The sequence below is a fragment of the Geotrypetes seraphini genome, chromosome 15 (assembly GCF_902459505.1).
Source record: "Geotrypetes seraphini chromosome 15, aGeoSer1.1, whole genome shotgun sequence".
Lineage (NCBI taxonomy): Eukaryota > Metazoa > Chordata > Amphibia > Gymnophiona > Dermophiidae > Geotrypetes > Geotrypetes seraphini.
In genome coordinates this window covers 17335399-17359290 of record NC_047098.1, presented here as the reverse complement: position 1 = coordinate 17359290, position 23892 = coordinate 17335399, and the positions used below count along the sequence as shown (strand labels likewise).

Sequence of the window (23892 nt, the reverse complement as noted above, 5' to 3'; positions counted from 1 at the left end):
GGCACATGCTGTGCATTGGTGTTGGTGCCGGTGCCGGTGCCCAATCGGGTAAGAATTGTCTTTGCGGTGCTGGGGGGGATAAACATAGAAACATAGAAATAGACGGCAGATAAGGGCCACGGCCCATCAAGTCTGCCCACTCCAGTGATCCTCCCTATCTATCTTTGCGGATAGATCCCACATGTCTATCCCATCTGGCCTTAAAATCCGCCACACTGGTGGCCTCAATAACCTGAAGTGGAAGGCTATTCCAGCGATCAACCACCCTTTCTGTATAAAAGTATTTCCTTAGATTACTCCGGAGCCTATCACCTCTTAACTTCATCCTATGCCCTTTCATTCCAGAGCTTCCTTTTAAATGAAAGAGACTCGACTCATGCACATTTACGCCACATAGGTATTTAAACATCTCTATCATATCTCCCCTCTCCCGCCTTTCCTCCAAAGCATGTGGGATAAATGGGAGCCATCAGTAGCTCCTGGGTCTTACAACGACGAACACTAGTCTACCTACATTTTAACATCAAGTATAGCGCATATCACCATATATGGATAAACCTTTCAATGTTCTACCAATTTAATTAACTTTTGTGACAAGGACATTGATCGAATGTTAGGCATTCTGAAATGCCAGTATTTTATGTGATTGTAGAAAAGTAATGCCTTAGGGCTGCCTGGATGCATCTGGCAAGAAAATTGCACTTGAGCTCAGCAGTTCTGGAAGTCTTTGCTCCTAATGTGATCGTTTCAATGTCATGTCTCTGAAAAGCAGTGAAGCGTTAGTAGAATTAGTTCAGAATATAAATGCCTGCTTTAGTCCTGAAAGACCAAATGATGGTCGGATAACACCTCAAATGCCGGATATTCCAATGCAGCACTGGATTCAGTATAAGACCTTGTTTCTGGTCCATAAAGCCTTTTTCATAGGTACTCCTAGTTAGATTGGATCCTTGCTGATCCCATATCACCTGCCAAGAAATCTTCATTCTAATACCAATCAGGTGGTTATTCCCTCACTTGGGGTTCTTTTAACTGCAGTAAAAAGAGGCCTTAGCATGCGTCATTCCTGCATACTAAGGCCATTTTTCCTGCAGAGGTAAAATGGCTGATTTTCCTATTTTTAGTATTAATGGCCATGTTCTAATTTTCCCATTAGCTCCTGGCTATTAGTATGTAATCCCTTACTATCACCTATTATGTAGGCGGTAAAAACTCACATGCTAACCACATACTTATTGGTTAATGCACCACCACTCTCTGTCCAGAGACCCGCCCTCGGTACTAAAAAATAAATTTCATTTTTTGGGGCATGGGTAATGCACACACACCCCAAAATTACCAGGGAAGTCTCAGTGTGCCCTACGGTAAGCCTTTTTTTTTGTTGTTGCTATAAGAACACGTTAGCGCTTACTGCATCTTGGCCATCAGTTCGCTTAGAAAATTGATCCTTGCATCTTCTCAGGATTCAACATTCTTCTGCACTGCTCATATACCCCCCCCCCCCCTTTCACTATACCGCAATAGAGGCTTTTACCGTGGCCTGGAGTGCTAAATGCTTCGACGCTGCTCCGACTCATAGAATTCCTATGATTTTCGGGATGGCATACGCATCTCAGGAATGGTGCTTCACTGGTTTAAGGGATTTCTCTGCTCTCGGACTTATCAAGTCCATTCTGAAGATGTCCTGTCAGGAATTTGGACTAACTCCTGTGGAGTTCCCCAGGGCTTTCCTCTCTCTCCGTCACTATTTAATATTTACTTGGCATTGCTGGGGGAAAAAAACCTAACAAATCTTCTATACAGGAATGAGAAAGAAAATCAGATCCAACTCCTAAAACTTTCTCACTTATATTCAAGAAATAATTTACTTATGCCACAATTTCATTGAAAGTTTCATGCACATTAATTATGAATGAGGGGAGAGCCTCAGAACCCTGTGCGTTATAATGTCAATTACTGCACTAGAAAGGGAAAAGATCTTCACCGGCTCTATCATTGAACATTCTACCTACAAGCTAAGTAGTTTTGACTTTTCTGACACCATTTTGAAACATTTACTGTGTCTGCTTTAGGTAGGAAGGGGGGGTCAAGAGCCGGTGAAGATCTTTAAGTGTTTTAAGGGGCTCCGACGGGGGAGGGGTGGGGGAACCCCCTCCCCCACTTTACTAAATACAGATCGCGCCGGTGTTGTGGGGGGTTTGGGAGGTTGTAACCCCCCACATTATACTGAAAACTTCACTTTTTCCCTAAAAAACAGGGAAAAAGTTAAGTTTCCAGTATAATGAGGGGGGTTACAACCTCCCAAATTCCCCACAACGCCGCACAACGTCAGCGCGATCTGTATTCAGTAAAGTGTGTGGGGGGGGGGTGTTCCCCACCAACACCCCCTGTCGGAGCCCCTTAAAACACTGTTTTTCTTCAGCGCGAGCTTCCGCCTTGCGCTCAGTTGTCTCGGCGCGTCTTTGTCGGCGCGCACTTTTGACTATGAACCTCTTTTACAAAGGTGCGCTAGCGTTTTTAGCGCATGCACTGGATTAGCATATGCTATAGCATGTGCTACCTGAAAAACTACCACCTGCTCAGGAGGAGGCGGTAGCGGCTAGTGCATGCTACGCACACGCTAAAACCGCTAGCGCGCCTTTGCATAAGGAGCCCTAAGTCTTCTATCTTTATACCCCATTCTCGTCCAAAGATTTGTCCAAGTCAAAAATGCCTAGAATAAGGCCTTTTGGGCATGGGAGGGGCCAGCAAAGTGATGGACATATCAGAGAACATATATCTACAAAGTAACACCAAAGGCTTATACAAAGGGTCATGAATGATTCATCAACAACACTAAAAAAATTATTGACTAGAAAAAGGCATCTAATATAATAAAACCCTAAGCCGCGCAGGCGCACTCCCACCTGCGTGCTCCCGTTTTCCGTGTGCTGTAGGGCACCGCAGGTAGGAGTGCGCATGCGCGCGAATCTCTCTCTCTTTCTCTCTTCCCCTGGGGCGGATGTCGGCGGCGGCGGCTGTAAGCGGCTGCAGGCCGCGGCGGCTGTCAGCGGCTGCAGGCCGCAGCAGCTGTAGGCCTGCTGTGGCTGTCGGCAGCTACAGGCCGGGCCGAAGTTTCTTTTTAACTTAAAAGACGCCTATGGGGAGTTTTAATGGATAGCCAGTCAGTAAAAGTAGGAAGGAGATAGGAAGAAAGGGACAGGGGCAGGGAGAGAGATAGAAATACAGACAGACAAAGGGGGCCAGGAAGGGAGAGAGACAGAAAGAAAGACAACAGGAGGAAGAGAGACAGAAAGAAAAAGACAGGGGTAAGGAGAGAAACAGAAAGACAGACATATATTCTAGCACCAGCGGGAGGAAGGGAGACAGAAAGAAAAGAAGAAAGACACAGGGACAGAGGGAGTCACAGAAAGACAGACAGACAAAGGGGGCCAGGGAGAGAGACAGACAGAAAGAAAGGCAGCCATGCGAGCGGAGGGGATGATGCTGGTTTGCCGGGGGAGGGGGGGGGGCTCGCAAATCGAGTCAACGCTTGATTTGCGAGAATGTTTTGTTCGTCTTTAAAAACACTTGCAAACTGTGTTACTCGCAAACCAAGGTTTGACTGTATTTCTATTTTTTTTGTAAGATGTCTGAACTGTTTGTGAAGTACTATTATGTGAATGTTGTACTTTGCCTTGTAAAAGATGGATTAAATATAAACAAACCATAAACCATATATACAATTTTCTGGACCAAAACTGCAACTCGATAATTCCTAACAGACTCGAGTAACAAAAGATGATGTATAATTTCACTTAGAAACAAGTAACTATATTTTCCTGGATTAACATTTATCAGCTATAAACATTCGAAACTGGAATATCCTGTGCCATGAAAAGCCTTTGGATGCATCTTTAACTTAATTTTACAAATCTACACATGCGACTACTGGGTAGATTAAAACCTATGCTTCCATTTTATGATTTTCATTTAGAGGTACAATCTATGGCAATTGAAAGATTAGACTACTGCAACACCCTCTTCTTGGGACTTGCATCTTTACAGTACAAGCCATTGCAGGTAGTGCAAAATTCAGTGTCTCGCTTGATTTGTGGTGGCAAAACATTTGAACACATAACGCCATTATTAAAACAGCTTCATTGGTTACCTATCAAGTTCCGGATTGCTTTTAAGGTTCTGGTGTTGATCATTAAAGTTATTCATTGTAAGACTCCCTGGTATTTGACACAGGTGATGAGCTTATATCATCCAAACAGGTCCATGAGATCAGAAGGAACTTTACGATTGATAACAGATGGCTTGCTACATGTACATACTGCAAGCATCAGAGCATCTGCCATTTTGATGGCAGGTGTATCATTGTGGAACAATTTAACAGGACTATTATGAATGCTCCCTGATATCCAGAAATTTAAAAAAAGTTTTGAAAACTACTTTGTTTATGGAAGTGTTTACTTGATTGGGATGCACTACTGCTTGAGGTATATGTCAGATAAGTTATGTTTTATTATTCTAATACCTGTATGTTAGATCACAATTGTGTTTGTATTTTTGTAAACTGCCTAGGTTACTTTACGTTGAAGCTATGTAAATGTTCTTTGCATTTTATACTTGGTATTTCATGTCACCTTTAATTCTCGGGTGGGGGTGGGGAATAGGAGGGATGATATTAATATATGTAAAATTTACTTGAAATATATTTATGTTTAATTCATTTATTATAATGTAATAAAAATAAAATAATGGGGGGGAACAAGGGGGGAAGAGGGGTTGGAAATTGAGGGAATGTACTGAGAGATGTAATAGGTAATTTGAAAAATGTATTTTGAAGGAATGATAGATATATATTAGAAGTTAATATGGTAAATTTAAATGTATTGACTATTTTAATAAATTATATCATTATATATTTATGGTATTTCTTCAATAAAATGTTATAAATGAAATAAAAAGAATGAAGGGGGAAGGGGAAGGGATCAAGGGGGGGTATAGAAAGGAATGGATTAGACATATGGAAATATATTTTGGAGGAATGATAAAAATATGTATGGAAATATTATTATTGTGAATTTAATTGTAATAAATATCTCTTTGTATCATATTATTGTATATTTATTTGATTCTATCAATAAAATGTTATAAATTAAGCGGGTTAGAATTTTTTTAAATAAATTAAATAAATACATACCGGCAGCTGGAATTCAATACACACTTGACTGCGAATTGAACTCACAGAATATAGAACACTTCCTTCTCAATGAAAAACCCTCTCTTCATCCAATTACTGAGCTTCCTGCTAAACAAAACATCCTTTAATTCCCAGTTGCTTTTCTCTGAATAGCCTCTCTGGAAGATAATCCGATAAGGAGCTCTGCCCAACCTATAAGGCATACGGGCTGGAAAGAAGAGTGGGCAAAAGTGATAGCTGGATTCCTGCCAAGAAGAGCAGAAACATGAAAATAACTTTTGAGCTCTGATCATGCAAGGACTTTCTATATTGATTCAACACCTTACATGGGACATATTCCATTTTCTGGTGATGATACCAGAGTGTCTGACTGTGCACATCAGAAGTGCTTGTGGACAATTATTCAGGTGTACTTAATCCAGTGGCTCAGGCCACCTCCAAAATTGAAGTGCAGGATGAATGGCTAGCGGGGATGCCCAAGCCCTGCCAGATGAACAGATCTGCTGACCAAGTCATTGCCCATGCTGCCTCAGCAGCAAGGAAACCGGTATAGTGCTTCAGCTGTACATGCTGGCACTTCTGCACATGCTCAGTTCTAAGCATGCATGGAAATGCGGGCATCCATAGCTGAAGACCTCACTAGATTTATGTCCTGGACAAAGCATCTGAAAATGTTTCACTCTGCATACTTTGGAGGAAAGGTGGAAGAGGGGAGATATGACAGAGATGTTTAAATATCCACGTGGCTTAAATGCACATGAGTTGAATCTCTTTCATTTGAAAGGAAGCTCTGGAATGAGAGGGCATAGCATGACGTTAAGAGGTGATAGGCTCCGGAGTAACCTAGGGAAATACTTTTGTACAGAAAGGGTGGTAGCTGCATGGAACAGTCTCCCGGTAGAGGTGATAGAGACAAAGACTGTGTCTGATTTCAAGAAAGCCTGGGATAGGCACGTGGGATCTCTTAGAGAGAGGAAGAGATAATGTTTACTGCGGATGGGCAGACTGGATGGGCCATTTGATCTTTATCTGCCCTCATGTTTCTATAACCATAAAGCTCTATGATCTCACAATGTAAGTGTTAAAAGCTTTAGCTTATAATAGTAATGCTCTATGACATTACAATGCAGGTGTAAAGAGCCTTAGCCAATAGGAAGAGGATGAGATAGAGGATGCTGCGGATGGGAAGACTGGATGGGCCATTAGGCCTTTATCTGCCATCATGTTTCTTTGTTTCTATAACCATAAATTTCTATGATATCACAATGCAGGTGTAAAGAGCCTTAACCAATAGGAAGAGGAGAAGATCGTGGATGCTGTGGATGGGCAGACTGGATGGGCCATTTGACCTTTATCTGCCATCATGCTTCTATGTTTTTATGTTTCTATGTTCATTGGAATCTCTGAATACTGTCTAGGCAAAAGGACATTATGGAACCAATAAATAACCTATGGATACTGGAGCATGTAGACCAGACATGGGCAACTCCGGTCCTTGAGGTCCAGAGTCCAATCGGGTTTTCAGGATTTCCCCGATGGATATGCATGAGATCTATTTGCATGCACTGCTTTCAACGCATATTCATCGGGGAAATCCTGAAAACCCGACTGGATTACGGCCCTCGAGGACCGCAGTTGCCCATGTCTGATGTAGACCATCAGTACCAAGAAAGTGATGAACAAAGATACTGCATGTACATGTAGACTTGAAGGTCCTCAGTAGTCAAGGAGTTTGCACAGCAGAAAAACAACCCTTCCCTTGTTCTGGGAGTGCCTTTTTGGAAGTGCACAACCCATCTGTAAATATGCTATAATCTGTTTTCCGAGACACAAATGGTGAGCCATCAAAGCCACTTGGAGTCATCTGTGCTGCTTCAAAAAACATTCTGCTCTTTGCCAGGATCTGCATCTCATACTATATGGAGATGGCGTTCGAGCCACAGCCTGCTCCAAGACTATGCCATCATCTGCCAAAGAGGAAGTCGCGGAATGAAAACTTTTATAACATGTGGTTTCAGTATGGAGCTACTACAACTAAAAGGGGAGCCAAGTTGGTACCAGCAGACTATAACGCCCCCACCTCCCCAACTAGTTCATGCCTGGCAAGTTAATGGAGGTTGGACAATGTCCATACTACTAGGATGCTATGTTACCATGGTAACCTACAATAACTACACTTTTTACAATCTGCCGTAGAGAACAGCGTGTAATTGATCTGGTACTAAGACATGTGGCATCCCATTTCACATAGGATGTTGAGGGAAGACTTGGAGCGTCAAGGGCAAGATGTGATCAGCTCCTCCACTGAAAATCATTGCAGACTGCCAATTGCTATCTGGATTATGCCAGGGGTCCTCCAGGTGGAAGTGATCTCTGTCCAAAGGCTGTCAATATTCAGTGCCTGTATCCGGATAACTTAGGACAGGAAAAAAAACTCATATTCTATTAACCAGCGCTAAATATCCCAGTGTAACTTCAAACACTGCAACCTGTGTTTAAAAGAAACACCGACCAAGGAGTCTGAGTATTGCCCAGACAGATTCCTTTGTAACTCAGGGAACAATCGGGTAATGTGTAAGATGAACATCTACGTATGTGTCAGGTTAAAGACATGAGAGAGAGAGAGAAAGAGATAAAAAAGAGGTTTCCTTAAAGTGCACTTTTATTTTTGTTAAGGTAATAGAGGGAAATCAAAGAAAAGAAGAAAAAGATGCCTTTTTTATTGGACAAACATTTTTGGCTAGCTTTTGAAGGCGGTATCTTCTTCGGGTCAGATATGAGTGAAAGATGGCAAACATCAGAATAAATAAGAGAAACGTAAGTGTATTCCAGTGACAATCTAACAGGGATAAATAAGTAGGGGTGGAGTGGGGGGGTGATGAGAAACAGGGAGAGACGGATGGCTGATCCAGTATCATTTTATGGTCTCTAACGTGATAGGAAACCCGGATCTTTAAGTGCTGTCTGGTGGGCGTCAAAATAGTTCATCATTTTAACATCAAAGGTTTTACGCTCCTAGATTGTCTTAAAATGCCCTTTTTGTAGTCTGGAAAAAAAAAAAAAAATTGCCGATTGGGAAAAGCTTCCCACACGAGTGAATCCAAAGTTGCAAAATGACACACTTATCGCCCAACACCCCCGTGACCTCTTCTGACTCACCTTAAGTTAATCGTAATCATGATTTTTTTTTTTACATAAATGAACGGATATAGAATTTACAAAGTTTATTACCAACAAGAGACTATCAAGCGCTGTGGTTGACCAAGAGAGACACATTTAGGGGCACAAAAACCCCGGTTGTGGTCTTTCTACCGATAAGGTTCTAAGAACATAACATAAGAACATAAGGAACGCCTTCGCCGGATCAGACCTAGGTCCATCCAGTCCAGCGATCCGCACACGCGGAGGCCCAGTTAGGTGCTCCCTATTGGAGACCCGGATTGCCCATATCCCTCGATATGATTTGCAAGAAGGTGTGCATCCAACTTGCGCTTGAAACCCTGAACACTAGTCTCCGCCACAAGCTCCTCCGGGAGAGCATTCCAAGCGCTCACCACTCGCTGTGTGAAACAGAACTTCCTGACATTTGTCCTGAACCTGCTGCCACACAGTTTCAGGCTATGACCTCTTGTCCGTGTCACATCTGAAAATGTCAGTAATGCTTCTTCCTGGTCTATTATGTCTTAGTAGTTTGTGTGGAAAACTGAAACTGATGTGTTGGGCAATTGTTTCTTGCATTTCTGACCATGAAGTCATTGATGCTTTTCCGGTATTTGTCATCTTTTGCATATTTCTGACTCGAAGAAAGACACTGTGGTGTCAAGTTAGTCCAATACAAAAGGTATCATTTTGTCTTGTTTTATTTACATCTATCGCCCTTAAAAATGGAGTAACAAGGCTACCACACCTATTTCTCCTCTTCCGCACTCCAGTCACCCAACACACTAAGCTGTGGTAGAGGTTTCTACCGCGGCCCAGAGTGCTAAACACTCCAGCGCTCATAGGTAGGTGTTACCATTTGGCTCCATAAAAAGGAGGACGGACTGAGACATCCGGGTTTTACCTCCATTGCTTCCAGTGGAAGTAATACGTATACTGTATGTCTCTGGTCCTCGATTTTGAAGGGTACGGACCCAACTTCTTCCGTGATTCTCAGTACAGTGGTCTCAAACTCAAACCCTTTGCAGGGCCACATTTTGAGATTTGTAGGTACTTGGAGGGCCTCAGAAAAAATAGTTAATGTCTTATTAAAGAAATGACTATTTTGCATGAGGTAAAACTCTTTATAGTTTATAAATCTTTTCTTTTGGCTAAGTCTTAATAATAATATTGCCATTTATAGCTAAAGAGACATATGATCAAGAAAATGTTTTATTTTACTTTTGCGATTATGATAAACGTACCGAGGTTCTCAAAATAGTACCTGACGGACTGCGAGTTTGAGACCACTGGTAAAGAAGAACCTGCTACCAGCGTTTAAAACCAGCGTTCAAAACTCCTTTGACTGGAGTTTTTAACCGCCTGTCTCTTCAGAGAGTTATGTTCAATTGCCGTGTTCCACATGGTTCTTGTATACTAATGTACTGAGAATCACAGACACCCTGAGGGAAAAGTGTTTTTCAAAACCCAGACCGTGTCAAGTCCGTGCCCTTCAAAATCGAGGACCAATTTTGGAAATTCAACTTTTTATTGACTTGAATAAAAAAAATTCCTGAATCTCGGATGTTCTCTGCACTCCTTTTCCTGGAGCCATGTGGTGACCCTACTCATAGGGTTGGCGCATTTAGTGCTCCGGGCCAGGGTAGAAACCTCTACCGTGGCTTAGTAAAAGAGGGTTCTTTTAATAAATCATTCACCTGGACACAAACCTGCAGGATAAAGTGCCCAGATGAATGGAACTGAACTGAAGAAGTCACTACGATGGGTCATGATTCACATTTACTAGCAAACCGGAAAAGCTGTTCACAAATGCCAATCCACCACAGTTATTCTGCCAAATCAATTTTGCAAAGGGGCATTCGCAAGTAGATGTAATATCAATAAATGAGGCGTGAAATACAGTAATTCTCCGGTGGATAAAGAAAAAAACCGCCCGAGCTCCATTTGCTTTTTCACAAGTTGTCTGAGGTTTCCTGATAATGGATAAAGCATTTTCCCATTCTAGCGCTGCTCTAAGAACTCTTCCCAGGTTGTGGCAGAAGAGTTTCCAGGAATCCAGAGGAATTCTTATGATGTGAAAGTGTAGAGGTGGGAGGGGATCAGAGCTGAGGGGTATAGGAACAGCCGAGGACCTGCTCTAGCATTAAAGCAGGGGGTGGGAGGCCATCAGATCCCAGGAGGTTGGGGACCCAGAGGAATTCTTAGAATGTAACATTGTGGGGTGGGACGGGAACAGAACTGGGGGGATACAGGTACAAAGATAATCCCCTTTCGTGTAACACCATGGGATGAAAGGGGAGCAGAATCCAGGAGGTTCGAGGAACACAGAGGGATTTTTATTATATTACACCTCAGAGGTGAGAGGGGATCAGAGCTCAGGTGTATAGGGTATAGAGGATCTTCTCTAGTGTTACAGCCAGTGGCGCAGCCCGGTGACCCGACAATTGCACGCATGGCAAATGCACGCACTGAATGGGAGGTGACCCGTCAAATGCGCCCAGACAACTGCGCTCCCTGATCACCATCCACAGTGGATACTATTTTGTCTTTTTGAGGATTACGAAGTAACCCTCTTTTTTGAGGGGGGGGGGAACTCCCTCCCCCACTACACTTAAAAGATTCACTTGGTATCCAGTGTTAGGGTAAGGTTTAGATTATGATTATGGGAACCCTTTACCAACGTGGATATCTGGAAGGCCCTGATTTGCTCAGACTTCTCAGGCCCCTCCCAAGGGACGGGGCCTGAGGAGTCTGAGCAAATCAGGGCCTTCCAGATATCCACTTATGGTAGATTCAGATTGGTGTGCGCATTTCACAGGGTACAATTGTCATGTGCGCACTTGTCCGTGCACGCAATTGACGGGGCGCAATTGTCATGCGCGGATTTGTCGGTGTGCCGGCGTAGCCCTCCTCCCCACTCCTTCCCCAATTCCTCCTGCCGCACATGCATCTCCTTCCCTTCCCCCGCACCTCTAGTTGTTCACCGTCTTGAGTAACAACTTCAACGTGCTTCTTGCGACCCCCCCCAGTGGCTCTCACTCCAATGTCACTTCCTATGCACAGCACCCGGAAGTGGCGTCGGCGGGAGAGCTGACGCTGTCACGAGGAACACGTTGTTAGTGGCAGTGGACAACTAGAGGTGTGGGGGAAGGGAAGGGGTGTGCTTTCAATGAAAGTAAAATTTGGATATCTCAATGTCTTCTTTTTTATTTATTCATTTACTTATTCATTTTTCTATACCGTTCTCCCAAAGGAGCCCAGAACGGTTTACATGAATTTATTCAGGTTCTCAAGCATTTTTCCCTGTCTGTCCCGGTGGGTTCACAATCTATCTAATGTACCTGGGGCAATATGGGGGATTAAGTGACTTGCCCAGGGTCACAAGGAGCAGCCTGGATTTGAACCCACAGCCTCAGGGTGCTGAGGCTGTAGCTTTAACCACTGGGCCACACACTCCCCTTTTCTGGAGCCATATGGCGACCCTAATACAACTTCAAACTAATCTTTCATTTAATTCACACCAGTGGCTCTCTGCTCAGTCCTCGGGACACACCCACATGATATAAATGTGTGCAAACCTAGATTCTATGGAAATCACTCTCATGCATACTCATTGTGGATATCCTGAGAACCTGACCGGCTTGGTGTGTCATGTGGACTGGGTTGAGACCCTCTGATTTACACAATTGATATGGATAGCATGAAAACCCCTCAGAAACATTCCCTAATTATTTCCACTATCTACTGTATGTTATGCCCGAGAAAATAAAAAAGCGGGTGAAGGTTTGTTCAGCTTCCCCTTCATTGCAACTCACAAGTCCCTACATGCAATGGGGTAAAGCCAGGCCTGGAACAAGATTGTCAAGTGAATCCGGAGCCAGTTGGAACCCCTACTGCTAACACCTTTCTTTCCACCAGGTGCATGTCTATGATTTAGATCAGTGGTTCTTAAACCTGTCCGGCCCATCTGGTTTTCAAGATATCCCTAATGAATATGCATGAGACATATTTGCATATAATAGAGGTGACAGGCATGCAAATCTACCTCATGCATATTCATTAGGGATATCTTGAAAACAAGATGGACTGGGGGTCCCCCAGGAGTGCTACCACTGATTTAATTAGTGGGAAATGCAGCTGATCCCACACAGTTTAAACCAGGGGTTTTCAACTCGGTCCTCGAGTAATCCCTTGCCAGCCAGGTGTTCAGGATATCCATAATGTAAATGCATACACTTGATTTGCAGACACTGCCTCCATTATATGCAAATTTATTTCATGCATATTCATTGTGGATATCATGAAAACCTGACTGGCAATGGGGTACTCCAGGATTGAGTTGAGAAACCCTTGTTTAAACTGTAGATGGATGGAGCATCCCCGGTGAGAATAAAGGTGTTGGGGTTTCCCCACACACCTTGCAGAACAATTGATGATCAGTGATCTTATAGTTCCTTGTCAAGAGGACAAGCTGGGACAGTGCTAGATTTTCCCCACCGTGACCAGGAACACCAGAACTGCTGAGTTATCTCTTGCAGGCCAGGCCTGGATTTTTGGCAACCCTTTCCTGATGCATTGTTGAACTTGCAGCGCCGATTTCAATGGATAAAGTCAAGAACTACAAAGGACCACACAGAAAACACAAAAATCCCTTTCCTAGAACCGAATAACCTGGTAGCTTTAGGACAGCTTTCATTGTCTGCTAACAGATCTCATGCATATTCATTGGGGAAATCCTGAAAACCTGACTGGATTGCGGCCCTCAAGGAGGGACTTTGACACCCCTGCTTTAGGAGACGGAGCCTCATTTCTTGGTTGATTCCATAAGATAAACAAGACATTTTTCTACCTGCAATGGGTTAAACTAAGTCTGCCTCAATATGCATCCCCAAACATGGAGTTAGTTACTTATATATAAACAGCTGCTCTCCTTAAATAGAATACAGTAGATTTTATGGCAGAGAAGGGCCCGCTTACATTAGGCATTGCAAATAATCTCTTTCCAGCTTTTTAGCTTAGCTTTCTCTGATTGCAATTTAGCTTTGTTTGAGACTGAGTGGGACACTTAATTGAACTCAACCCCCCCCCCCCTTCTTTATCTACGTAAACTGGTAAAGCAATGCCTCAGCCTACTTGAAACTGTCTTCTTGTGTTGCCTGTTGGTTGGGAAACAGCAGAGGCTAGCAGAGGGCTGGCAATTAACTCGGCAGCCTGCAAAGCCACTCACGCACCTGCGTGCTACAGTGTTTTTGTTCCCTTCCAAAAATGTTCCTCTTGCTTCAGATTCTCTGAGCTCATTAATGCATTTGAGTATCATGTGCTGAAGGGTTGCACCAATTAGTAAGATTAAAGGAAAGTTAAAATATTAAGGCAGGTAAAGACCACAGGGCCCTTTGAGCCTGCCTGTTTTTAATTCCTTTGAGGGCTGCATTAACCATCCATGAGGCTCTGGAGAAACCTTTATGAACGGACTTCCCCCCTCTCCCTACCCCTTCCCCAGTCCTGTTGCACCCAGCCCTTGCATGTCCTCCCAACCCCTGGTCCAGCTGTGCAGGATATAGTTGAAGGAGTATTGTGGCAGGACTACTGCTGCTGAATTTCTGTACCAGTGTGAAGTATATTTTTTTAAGGATTGAATACTCTGGATTGTTTGGTAAGCTGTTATACTAGAGAGGCGCTTGCTGTCTGTTTTTTCTCTCTAGTTTTGCCTCTGACACAGCCCTTGGGTGAAATGTGGCCTTGTCAGGTACATGTGACATTAAATTTCTTTTTGCTCCATACACTTGTTTGGTCTGCTTTTTCTTTTTCTACACTTGAATCATCGTAGATCATCTGCCTCTCTTATGTCCCTCTAGCTGTGCAGTTTACATGGTTTTCCAGAGATACAAGTGTCCTAAAAGCAGAGAGACCTGCCCCCTTAGAAACAGGAAGTGATGTCAGAAAGGGGCAGAGTCATCAGTGGCATGGTGTATTTATGGCAGCTGTGTACCTTTATGCTGCTTTTAATCCCTGGGAAGCTGCTGTATCAGGGGAGGGGAAGAGAAGGAAGGAAAATGATGAAATGGAGTGGGTTATGGGCCTCCTTTTGATCTCAGCCTGGGGCAGCTGCCTCCTTAGTACACTAGAAGAAGTGGCCCTGAATCCTTTTCTGCTATGACAGACCTCGTGTGATCTCTGTTGACCATTGTTGAGGATTCCCTGTCTTGAATTTCATGACCTCTCTTTTGACCTTCACAAGGGGGTTAGAGTTGTGGGAGTACAAACAGGGTAATTGCCCTGGGCCTTTGTTCTGCAGGGGACCCCCAAAGCCTGCTTAAAGCTGAGAAAGGCACAGCCAGCTGCATAACTTTAGAACCCCTTCCAAATTTGTGTTCTGGATCCCAGCATGTCTAACAATGGCCCTGCCGCCACCATCTTCATTAAGAGACTGCTCTGAGGTTCTGCTACCTTGGCTGAGAAGAAATGCTTGTCCTGCGACAGTTCCTCTCTTTCACACTTCATTCTTCTGAAATGACTTGATATCTGTGCATTATTTATGGTGAAACATCTAAATGTTTCTGTAAATAGCTTCCCCCCCTCTGTTTTCCAATTCAGTGCCACTTTAGAACACCACCAAAAGAGAGTGTTCCTCCCAGGCAATCAGGAGTCCGCATAGGCCAGACATGGGCAACTCCAGTCCTCGAGGGCCAGAATCCAATCGGGTTTTTAGGATTTCCTCAATGAATATGCATGAGATCTATTTGCATGTACTACTTTCAATGCATATTTGTTGGGGAAATCCTGAAAACCCGATTGGATTCCGGCCCTCGAGGACCGGAGTTGCCCATGTCTGCCATAGGCTCTTTTACTACAACAGAGAGTAGAGAAGTAGCTGAATTGTTAGTGCAGTGCCCTGCAAAACCAGGAGAACCATGTTCCCTTCCCACCGTACAGTAGCGCCTTGTGATCCTGGGCAAGTCACTTAACCCTCTATTGCCCCTGGTGCAAAACTTAGATTCTGAGCTCACTAGAGACAGAGAAAATTCCTGCTTATAATAAATGTGAACTGCTTTGGTTGTACCACAGAAAGGTGATATATCAAATTTATGACCTTAATACAAAAAGAAAGAAAGAAAGAAAAAATCCATGTAGCCACGTACACTGAATCATGAAAGAGAGGGTTATCGGTCATTATAGTATTAATTATAGAAAATGAGTTGTTTAAAGTCACTGAATAATGCAAGGGACAAAGTCCAAAAGAATCATTGCTTGCTCCTGTCCTTAGTTATCACTGCTTCAATCACTTCTTCTGGGGTCCTTCGCTGTTCAGTCCCTTCCTGCCTTGTGATGCTGTGAAAGGGTGAATAAGCACCGATAGGAAAATATATTCTCTTCAAATGATTTCTTCTATTGCATGTAATTGTGTGAAAATTCCTGGTGAATAAAAATACTTTTTTTTTTCTGGGAATACAATGGGGTCGTGACGTTTTCATTCAACCTTTTCCTTTCTGAAAGGAGCTGCCTATAAACCAGTAAACCTAGAGACTGGTTTCCAATTCTCCTTGCATGACATGGAAGTAATCATTTCTTTAAACCTTGTCTGTAAGTTTACTCAGACTGGGACACGCTAATCATCAGAATTCTCTTGCACAGTGTCATGGTGAAGGGATGCAGGAAGCATTTGAGTTTATAAAGGCTGTTCCTTCTTAACTAAGCATCCAAACAAAATTTGATGCCATTGCACGGTTGGCCATGAGAACTCTTTGCTAAGAAATGGAAGGCACAGGGCATGTTCACTGGGAAAAAACCCCAACTATGCCACAAAGTTTCCCTGTGGACGCTGGCGGTGGGTCACTCATCTCTCAGAAATCAAGTTCCCAGCGTGTAGCTTCAGACCTCACGACCAATTACAAAAGCGTATCAGAGATGTATTGCTGGAGTTAAATGTTCTTCCCTACTTGACAAAAAGTCTTTCACTCCACAAGAAGTTGGGTCTTTTCCGAGAACAGCTCAGCATTATTTGGTGAGTTGAAGGTCTGTCATGTTAGTTCTGGGTAAATTCTCCCTTTCCCTCACTTCTGGTGTAAAAAAAATAATAATTCTGAGCCCTACATTGCAAAAGAATCCTAGCGCTGGGCTCCCATGAAGCAATAGGAGCATAAGTGTTTCTACTCAGTGTCCACAGAACAGCAGAGTTATAACCCAGGGATTCAGAAAGCCCTGACTGAAGCATCTCTGGGATTCCAGTCAACCATGCCATTTTTCTCAACTCTATGTTTATTAATTTTCTCTTTAGATCAGGGGTGTCAAATATAAGGCTCGTACACTCTTTCTGGTTTTCCAAAACATCTTTGTTTGGCCTGCAGAAGACCTTCTTACTAAGTAATCTGCCTTGCTACTACCACTACTACTTATCTAAATATATAAAATTGTATGTATGTATGTTCCAGCATAACTCCAAAACGCATATACAGATTTCAACCTAACTTGGTATACATATCAATTACTATCTGGGAACAAACGCTGTGGGGGTTGGAAAGGGGTGACATGTAAAGAATAATTGAAAAAGACAGATATTACTTCGACCAATTGTGTGAAGCTTGGGGAATGATGTCACACTGTGCTGTGCTGTCGTTGTTGTAACAATGCCTCCAAGGAAACATAAGGCATGTTTCCAACATCTACATCCAGAGCAGGCCTGTACAATTCTGGCCCTCGAGGGCTGAATCCAGTCAGGTTTTCAGAATTTCCCCAGTGAATTTGCATGAGATCTATTTGCCTGCACTGCTTCCATTGTATGCATATTGATCTCATGCATATTCATGTGGAAAATCCTGAAAACCTGGCCTGGCGAGGGCCGAAGTTGGGCACCCCTGATCTAGCACTTCAGAGACAGTCCAGCAGCATAAGGCCCGACTACAAGATATGAAAGAGAGAGCTGCTACATCTAGAGCTTCAGAGACAGTACAGCAGAATGAGGCCCGCCTACAGGATATGAAAGATAAGTGTCTAATCCATAGTTTTTGGGCTCACTGAGACACTCCTAATGCCATTTAAGTCCAGTTCAGCCCCATAGAGAGGGCCATTCTTGCTGCTGAGATTGGGATGTCTGGGATTGGGATATCCGGGCAATGCTGAGTGATCAGCTAGTCACTTATATAGCACGGAAAGGCATATACAGCGCTGTACATTTTGACATTTATACGTGGTCCCTTCTTGGAAGAGCTTACAATCTATCTTGGAGAGATACGCGTGACATATAGGGTTGTGAATGCAGAACCCAAGATGAGAGAAGTTAGGAGTCAAAAGCACTCTCAAAGAGGTGGGCTTTTAACTTGACCTTAAACACTACCAGAGACGAAGCCCACTGTAGGGGTTCAGGTAGCTTGTTCCAAGCATACGGCACAAGACAGAAGGGATGGAGTCTGGAGTTGGAACCTGAAGAAAAGGGCACAGAAAGGAGAAACTTACTAGCTGATTGGAGCTCACGGGGGGGGGGGGGGTGGAGATCATAGGGAGAGATAAGTGAAGAGAGATAGTGAGGGGCAGCTGAGTGAGTGTATTTGTAGGTAAGTAAGAGGAGTTTGAATTGTATTCATAAATGGATGGGAAGCCAATGAAGTGACTTTAGGAGAGGGGTAATGTGAGTAAAGCGGCTCTCCCGGAATATGAGTCATGCAGCCAAATTCTGGACAGATTGGAGGGCCTGAGAGTAGCGAGTTGCAGTAGTCTAAACATGAGGTGATGAGGGTGTGGATAAGTGTTTTGGTAGTGTGCTCAGACAGGACGGGTCAGATTTTGGTAATATTATAGAGGAAGAAGTGGCAGGTTTTAGTGATATGTTGTATCTGGGTGGTGAAGGAGAGAGAGGAATCAAAGATGATCCCGAGATTGCAAGCAGACAAAACAGGAAGGGTGAGAGTGTTGTCCACAGAGATGGAGAATGAGGAAATTGGAGAGGTGGGTTTAGGTGGGAAATGAGCATCTCTGTTTTAGCCATATTCAATTTTTGATGCCAATGAGACATCCAGGTGGCTTCAGTAGAGATATTTGGCACAGAGAGGTAGATCTGGGAGTCATCAGCATAGAGATGATACTGGAAGCCATGGGAGGAGATCAGCGCTCCAAGTGCGCAAGTGTAGATTGAGAAAAGGAGCGGTCCCAGAATAGAGCCTTGAGGTACACCAATTGATAGTGGGAAGGCTGTGGAGGAGCAACCACCATTGCATACTCTGAAGGTGCAATGGAAGAGATAGGAAGAAAACCAGGAGAGGACAGAACCCTGGAATCCCGAGGACAGCGTATCAAGAAGTAGGCGATGATCAAAGGTGGCAGACAGATCGAGAAGGATGAGGATAGAGTAGAGGCCCTTGGATCTGGCCAAGAACAGGTCATTGGAAACTTTAGTAAGGGCAGATTCTGTAGCATGCAGTGGATGAAAGCCTGACTGACGCAGATCCAGAATATCATGGGATGAGAGGAAGTCCAGGCAACGGCAGTGAACAGCACTTTCAAGTAACTTGGATGAGATGATAGTTGGAGGGACACGTGAGAGTTTCTTGAGAAAGGGTGTGACAACGGCATGTTTAAAGGCATCAGGGACAGTTGCAGTGGAAAGCGATAGGTTGAGGACAGGAGGGATGACAGAGGGTGAGTTAGAACTGAGTAGGTGAGTGGGAATCGGATCGGAGGAGCAGGTAGTGGGTTTGGAGGACGAGAGAAGATGTGTGGTTTCTTCATCAATGATTTCAGAGAAAGAGGAGAGGGTGACAGGTGTTGAGGAGAGGTTAGTAGAAGGGGCAGATGGAAGGAGGGAAGGGGGGAAGCAGCCTGTTTGAGAGCTCAAGGTAAATCTTCTGAATCTTATCATAGACGAACTCTGCCATTGTCTGGGAAAAAAATTGAATGGTGGGGGATAGGTGGTGAGTAGGGAGTTTAGTGTGTTAAAGAGACGGCGAGGATTGGAGTGAAAAGAAATGATTACGTGGATATAATATTCTTGTTTGGCCAGTGAGAAGGCAGACTGGAATGACGTCAGCATGAATCTGAAGTGTACGAAGCTGGTGTGTGCACGGGATTTAAGCAGAAGACCTTCCATTACTAAGTTATCTGCCTTCATTTGTGGCTAGTGCTGGGTAGGGTTGCAAATTGAATCCAGATTCACCCAGCAGCGTTGATCCAGTGCCGGTTCCCCTCAATGCATGCAGGGACTTATAGTTCTGATTTCCTCATTAAATTTTCTAAGAAATGCAAAACTACAAGTCCCTGCATGCAATGGAGAGGGTGGGACCCAGGAATGGATCAACCCTGTTGGACAAATCTGAATCCGGATGGCCACCTTAGTGATGGCTGAAGGTCCTTTAAAGCAGTGGTTCCCAACCCTGTCCTGGAGGAACACCAGGCCAATTGGGTTTTCAGGCTAGCCCTAATGAATATGCATGAAGCAAATTTGCATGCCTATCACTTCCATCATATGCAAATCTCTCTCATGCATATTCATTAGGGCTAGCCTGAAAACCCGATTGGCCTGGTGTTCCTCCAGGACAGGGTTGGGAATCACTGCTTTAAAGGGAGCAAGATGAATGAAGCCTGTGTTTCCTTTTTTTGTGGCCCTGGCTACAGCAGTAAAGATAAGAGCAGTGGTGGGAGTACTGGAAACAGCTCTCACGAAAGCTGTTTCACCTAAAGAAATGCAGAACTGCATTGGAGACTGGGGAAGGAGTAGTGATGGAAACATAGTTCCTTCTCCTCTTTCTCTCCTCCTCCCCCCCCTGCATAGTTTCATAGTTTATTTAAAATTTTATTTCACGCCTATCAAAATTCTAGGCAAAAGTACAATATTAATAAAAATAAGGGGTAGAATAGTTTAAAACACAGTTATCTTGAAACTACAGACAAACCATACAGATTATACATGGAAAGGGGGAAAAAACTACAATAAAGGTAAAAAAGGAAACGTGTCAGGAACAAACACATGTTAGGGAAGGGGTAAAACGCAGACCTCATGGACCTGACGGACCTCGCGGATCTAAAACCCGCACGTCCTTAAAAATCTGAGGTCCGTGCCGCTTGTAGTTAAGTTTCTGGCTCTGACAGACCTCGGTGACAATTTAGCGCTGACGGATCCGTCTCAGCATAGGGAGGGGAAAGTATTAGGATCCGTCAGCGCTAAAATGTCACCGAGGTCTGTCGGAGCCAGAGACGAGTGCTGGAGCGGCTCTAAAACGAATCCTTTAAACTGGTTTCCTGCAGCCCCGGTAAATCGGTTCTGACAGACCTCGGTGACACTGTAGCGCTGACGGATCCTAATACTTTTCCCTCCCTATGCTGAGACGGATCCGTCAGCGCTAAATTGTCACCGAGGTCTGTCAGAGCCAGAAACTTAACTACAAGCGGCACAGACCTCAGATTTTTAAGGACGTGCGGGTTTAGGTCCGCGAGGTCCGTCAGGTCCGCGTTTTACCCCTTCCCCACATGTTATGCTGCTGAATTTCTGTTAAAAGAAAGAAAAGCGACTGGTCGAGACAAATAGCAAATATGGAAAGAGTACCTGGCATCCCTAGATATCTTTAGACCAGGGGTAGGTAATTCCGGTCCTCGAGAGCCAGAGCCAGGTCAGGTTTTCAGGATATCCACAATAAATATGCATGAGATAGATTTGCATCTCAAAGAGGCATGCAAATCCATCTCATACATATTCATTGTGGATATCCTGAAAACCTGACCTGGCTCCTGCTCTCGAGGACCGGAATTGCCTACCCCTGCTCTAGGGCAGTGTTTCTCAACTCAGTCCAGGAGCCACCACCTTGCCAGTCAGGTTTTCAGGATATCCACAATGGATATGCACAAAAGAAATTTGTACATAATGGACGCAGTGTATGCAAATCAAGTTTATGCATATTCATTGTGGATAGCCTAAAAACCTGACTGGCAAGGGGGTATTCCAGGACCGAGTTGAGAAACCCTGCTCTAGGGTAGGGGTTTCCAAACCTCTCTTGGGGGTATTCTAGCCAGTCAGGTTTTCAGGTATCCATAATGAAATGCATGAGCTGGATTTGCATACCAAGGAGTGACTTCTTCAGTTCAGTTCCATTCATCTGGGCACTTTATCCTGCAGGTTTGTGTCCAGGTGAATGATTTATTAAAAGAACCCTCTTTTACTAAGCCACGGTAGAGGTTTCTACCCTGGCCCGGAGCACTAAATGCGCCAACCCTATGAGTAGGGTCACCACATGGCTCCAGGAAAAGGAGTGCAGAGAACATCCGAGATTCAGGAATTTTTTTTATTCAAGTCAATAAAAAGTTGAATTTCCAAAATTGGTCCTCGATTTTGAAGGGCACGGACCTGACACGGTCTGGGTTTCGAAAAACACTTTTCCCTCAGGGTGTCTGTGATTCTCAGTACATTAGTATACAAGAACCATGTGGAACACGGCAATTGAACATAACTCTCTGAAGAGACAGGCGGTTAAAAACTCCAGTCAAAGGAGTTTTGAACGCTGGTTTTAAACGCTGGTAGCAGGTTCTTCTTTACCAGTGGTCTCAAACTCGCAGTCCGTCAGGTACTATTTTGAGAACCTCGGTATGTTTATCATAATCGCAAAAGTAAAATAAAACATTTTCTTGATCATATGTCTCTTTAGCTATAAATGGCAATATTATTATTAAGACTTAGCCAAAAGAAAAGATTTATAAACTATAAAGAGTTTTACCTCATGCAAAATAGTCATTTCTTTAATAAGACATTAACTATTTTTTCTGAGGCCCTCCAAGTACCTACAAATCTCAAAATGTGGCCCTGCAAAGGGTTTGAGTTTGAGACCAATGTACTGAGAATCAGTGTTCTAAGGCATTACTTAAGAAAAGTGTCTGCTTTCTGGTTCTCCTTAGAAAGAAACTGAAAGATTAAAAAATACAGTAGATGCTCTGTTAACCGGAACTCAAGCAACCAGAACTCTCAAGCAACCAGCAAAAAAAGAAAATCAAAGAAATATTGTAATGCTTTAAATGAAAATAAAATCAGTTTCTGGTGGGAATTTAAGTGTAAACTTGGCACGCCTGAGTATGCCTACTCTTTGCCTACCACATCCAGTAGTTTGTCTGGAACTGTTTATGGTATAGCATAGTATGGGGTATAGCAGTGGTTCCCAAACCTGTCCTGGAGGACCCCCAGGCCATTCGGGTTTTGAAGATAGCCCTAATGAATACGCATGACAGAGATTTGCATAAAATGGAGATGCCAGGAATGCAGATCTGCTCCATGCATATTCATTAGGGCTATCTTGAAAACCCGACTGGCCTGGGGGGTCCTCCAGGACAGGTTTGGGAACCACTGGGGTATAGTATTAGTTAGGCCTATTTTAAATAGTAACTCTCAAGCAACCAGATACTACACTTATCCGGCATCTCTATTAATCCCCATGGGTGCCGGTTATCTGAGAGTCTGTTACAGTACATCAGAAATGTTAGGTTAATTCATGAACCAGAGTTTCACTAAGGGACTAGTTCACAAAGATTTTTTCCTATTCTGTGTGTGTAGAACAGGGGTCTCCAAAGTCCCTCCTTGAGGGCCGAATCCAGTCGGATTTTAAGGATTTCCCCAATGAATATGCATTGAAAGCAATGCATGCACATAGATCTCATGCATATTCATTGGGGAAATCCTGAAAATCCGACTGGAATCAGCCCCTTTGGAGTCTCCTGGTGTAGAATAAAGGTTAGTAAACTTGGGGGCCAACATGTAGATGAATTCCCCCCTCCCCCAACTTCCAGTGCTCCCTGTGGTGAAGCTGAAGTGGCAGCCAGTAGGGGTTAAGGAGTGATGCAGACAGGGCTGGTTCACCCCTTAGGCAGCCTAGGTGGTACACCGTCAAATGCGCGCAGGACAATTGCGCCCTTTCAATCACGCCCCATCAAATGCATGCACTGACATCCAATGATGCCCTGTCAATTGCGCTAGTGTTAGGGTAAGGTTTAGATGAGGATTAAATCCTCATCTAAACCTTACCCTAACACTAGACACCAAGTGAACATTTTAAGTGTAGTGGGGGGGGGGGGTTTCCCCCCTCAAAAAGACAAAATAGTATCTGGTGCCATTGTCCTGCGTGCATTTTACGAGGTGCAATGGGGTGCTATTGTCCTGCACGCATGTGTCGGGCCACAGCCTAGGTAGTTACCAAGGTTGGCACATTTGGGGGGGGCAGCTGCAGTCTAAGATACTAAAGTTGTAACATGAATGGAATATGGGAGCCCGAGACCCTGTGTCGATGGGCGGAATATAACACGGGGCTGATAGAGCCCTTGTGTCGCCCAGAGGCTGGGGGGGGGGGGGAGGTTAAGGGAAAAAGATGAGGCCAGGTAGGGATTGGGCTATGGGCCTGTCAATTAAAATATTTTAAAATGATTGGTGCGGCGAGGGGGGAGGCGACAAATTAAAGAGGGGACCTCCAACCCGCCCATGGTTTGTGGACGGATGTTGGTAGCTCGGGGGCGGTTCTCCCGAGCTATGGTCATGGGGCTCATCAGGTGATGAGCGTTGGGACGGTAGGGAGCGTAGGGAGCCA

At 44.1% G+C, this 23892-nt stretch overlaps 1 protein-coding gene across 2 annotated transcripts in view; it reads right to left on the bottom strand.

The window, feature by feature from the left end:
• The window catches only part of MMEL1 (membrane metalloendopeptidase like 1), a 138458-nt gene that overhangs the window by 76995 nt on the left and 37571 nt on the right, over nucleotides 1–23892 (bottom strand). The window lies entirely within an intron of this gene.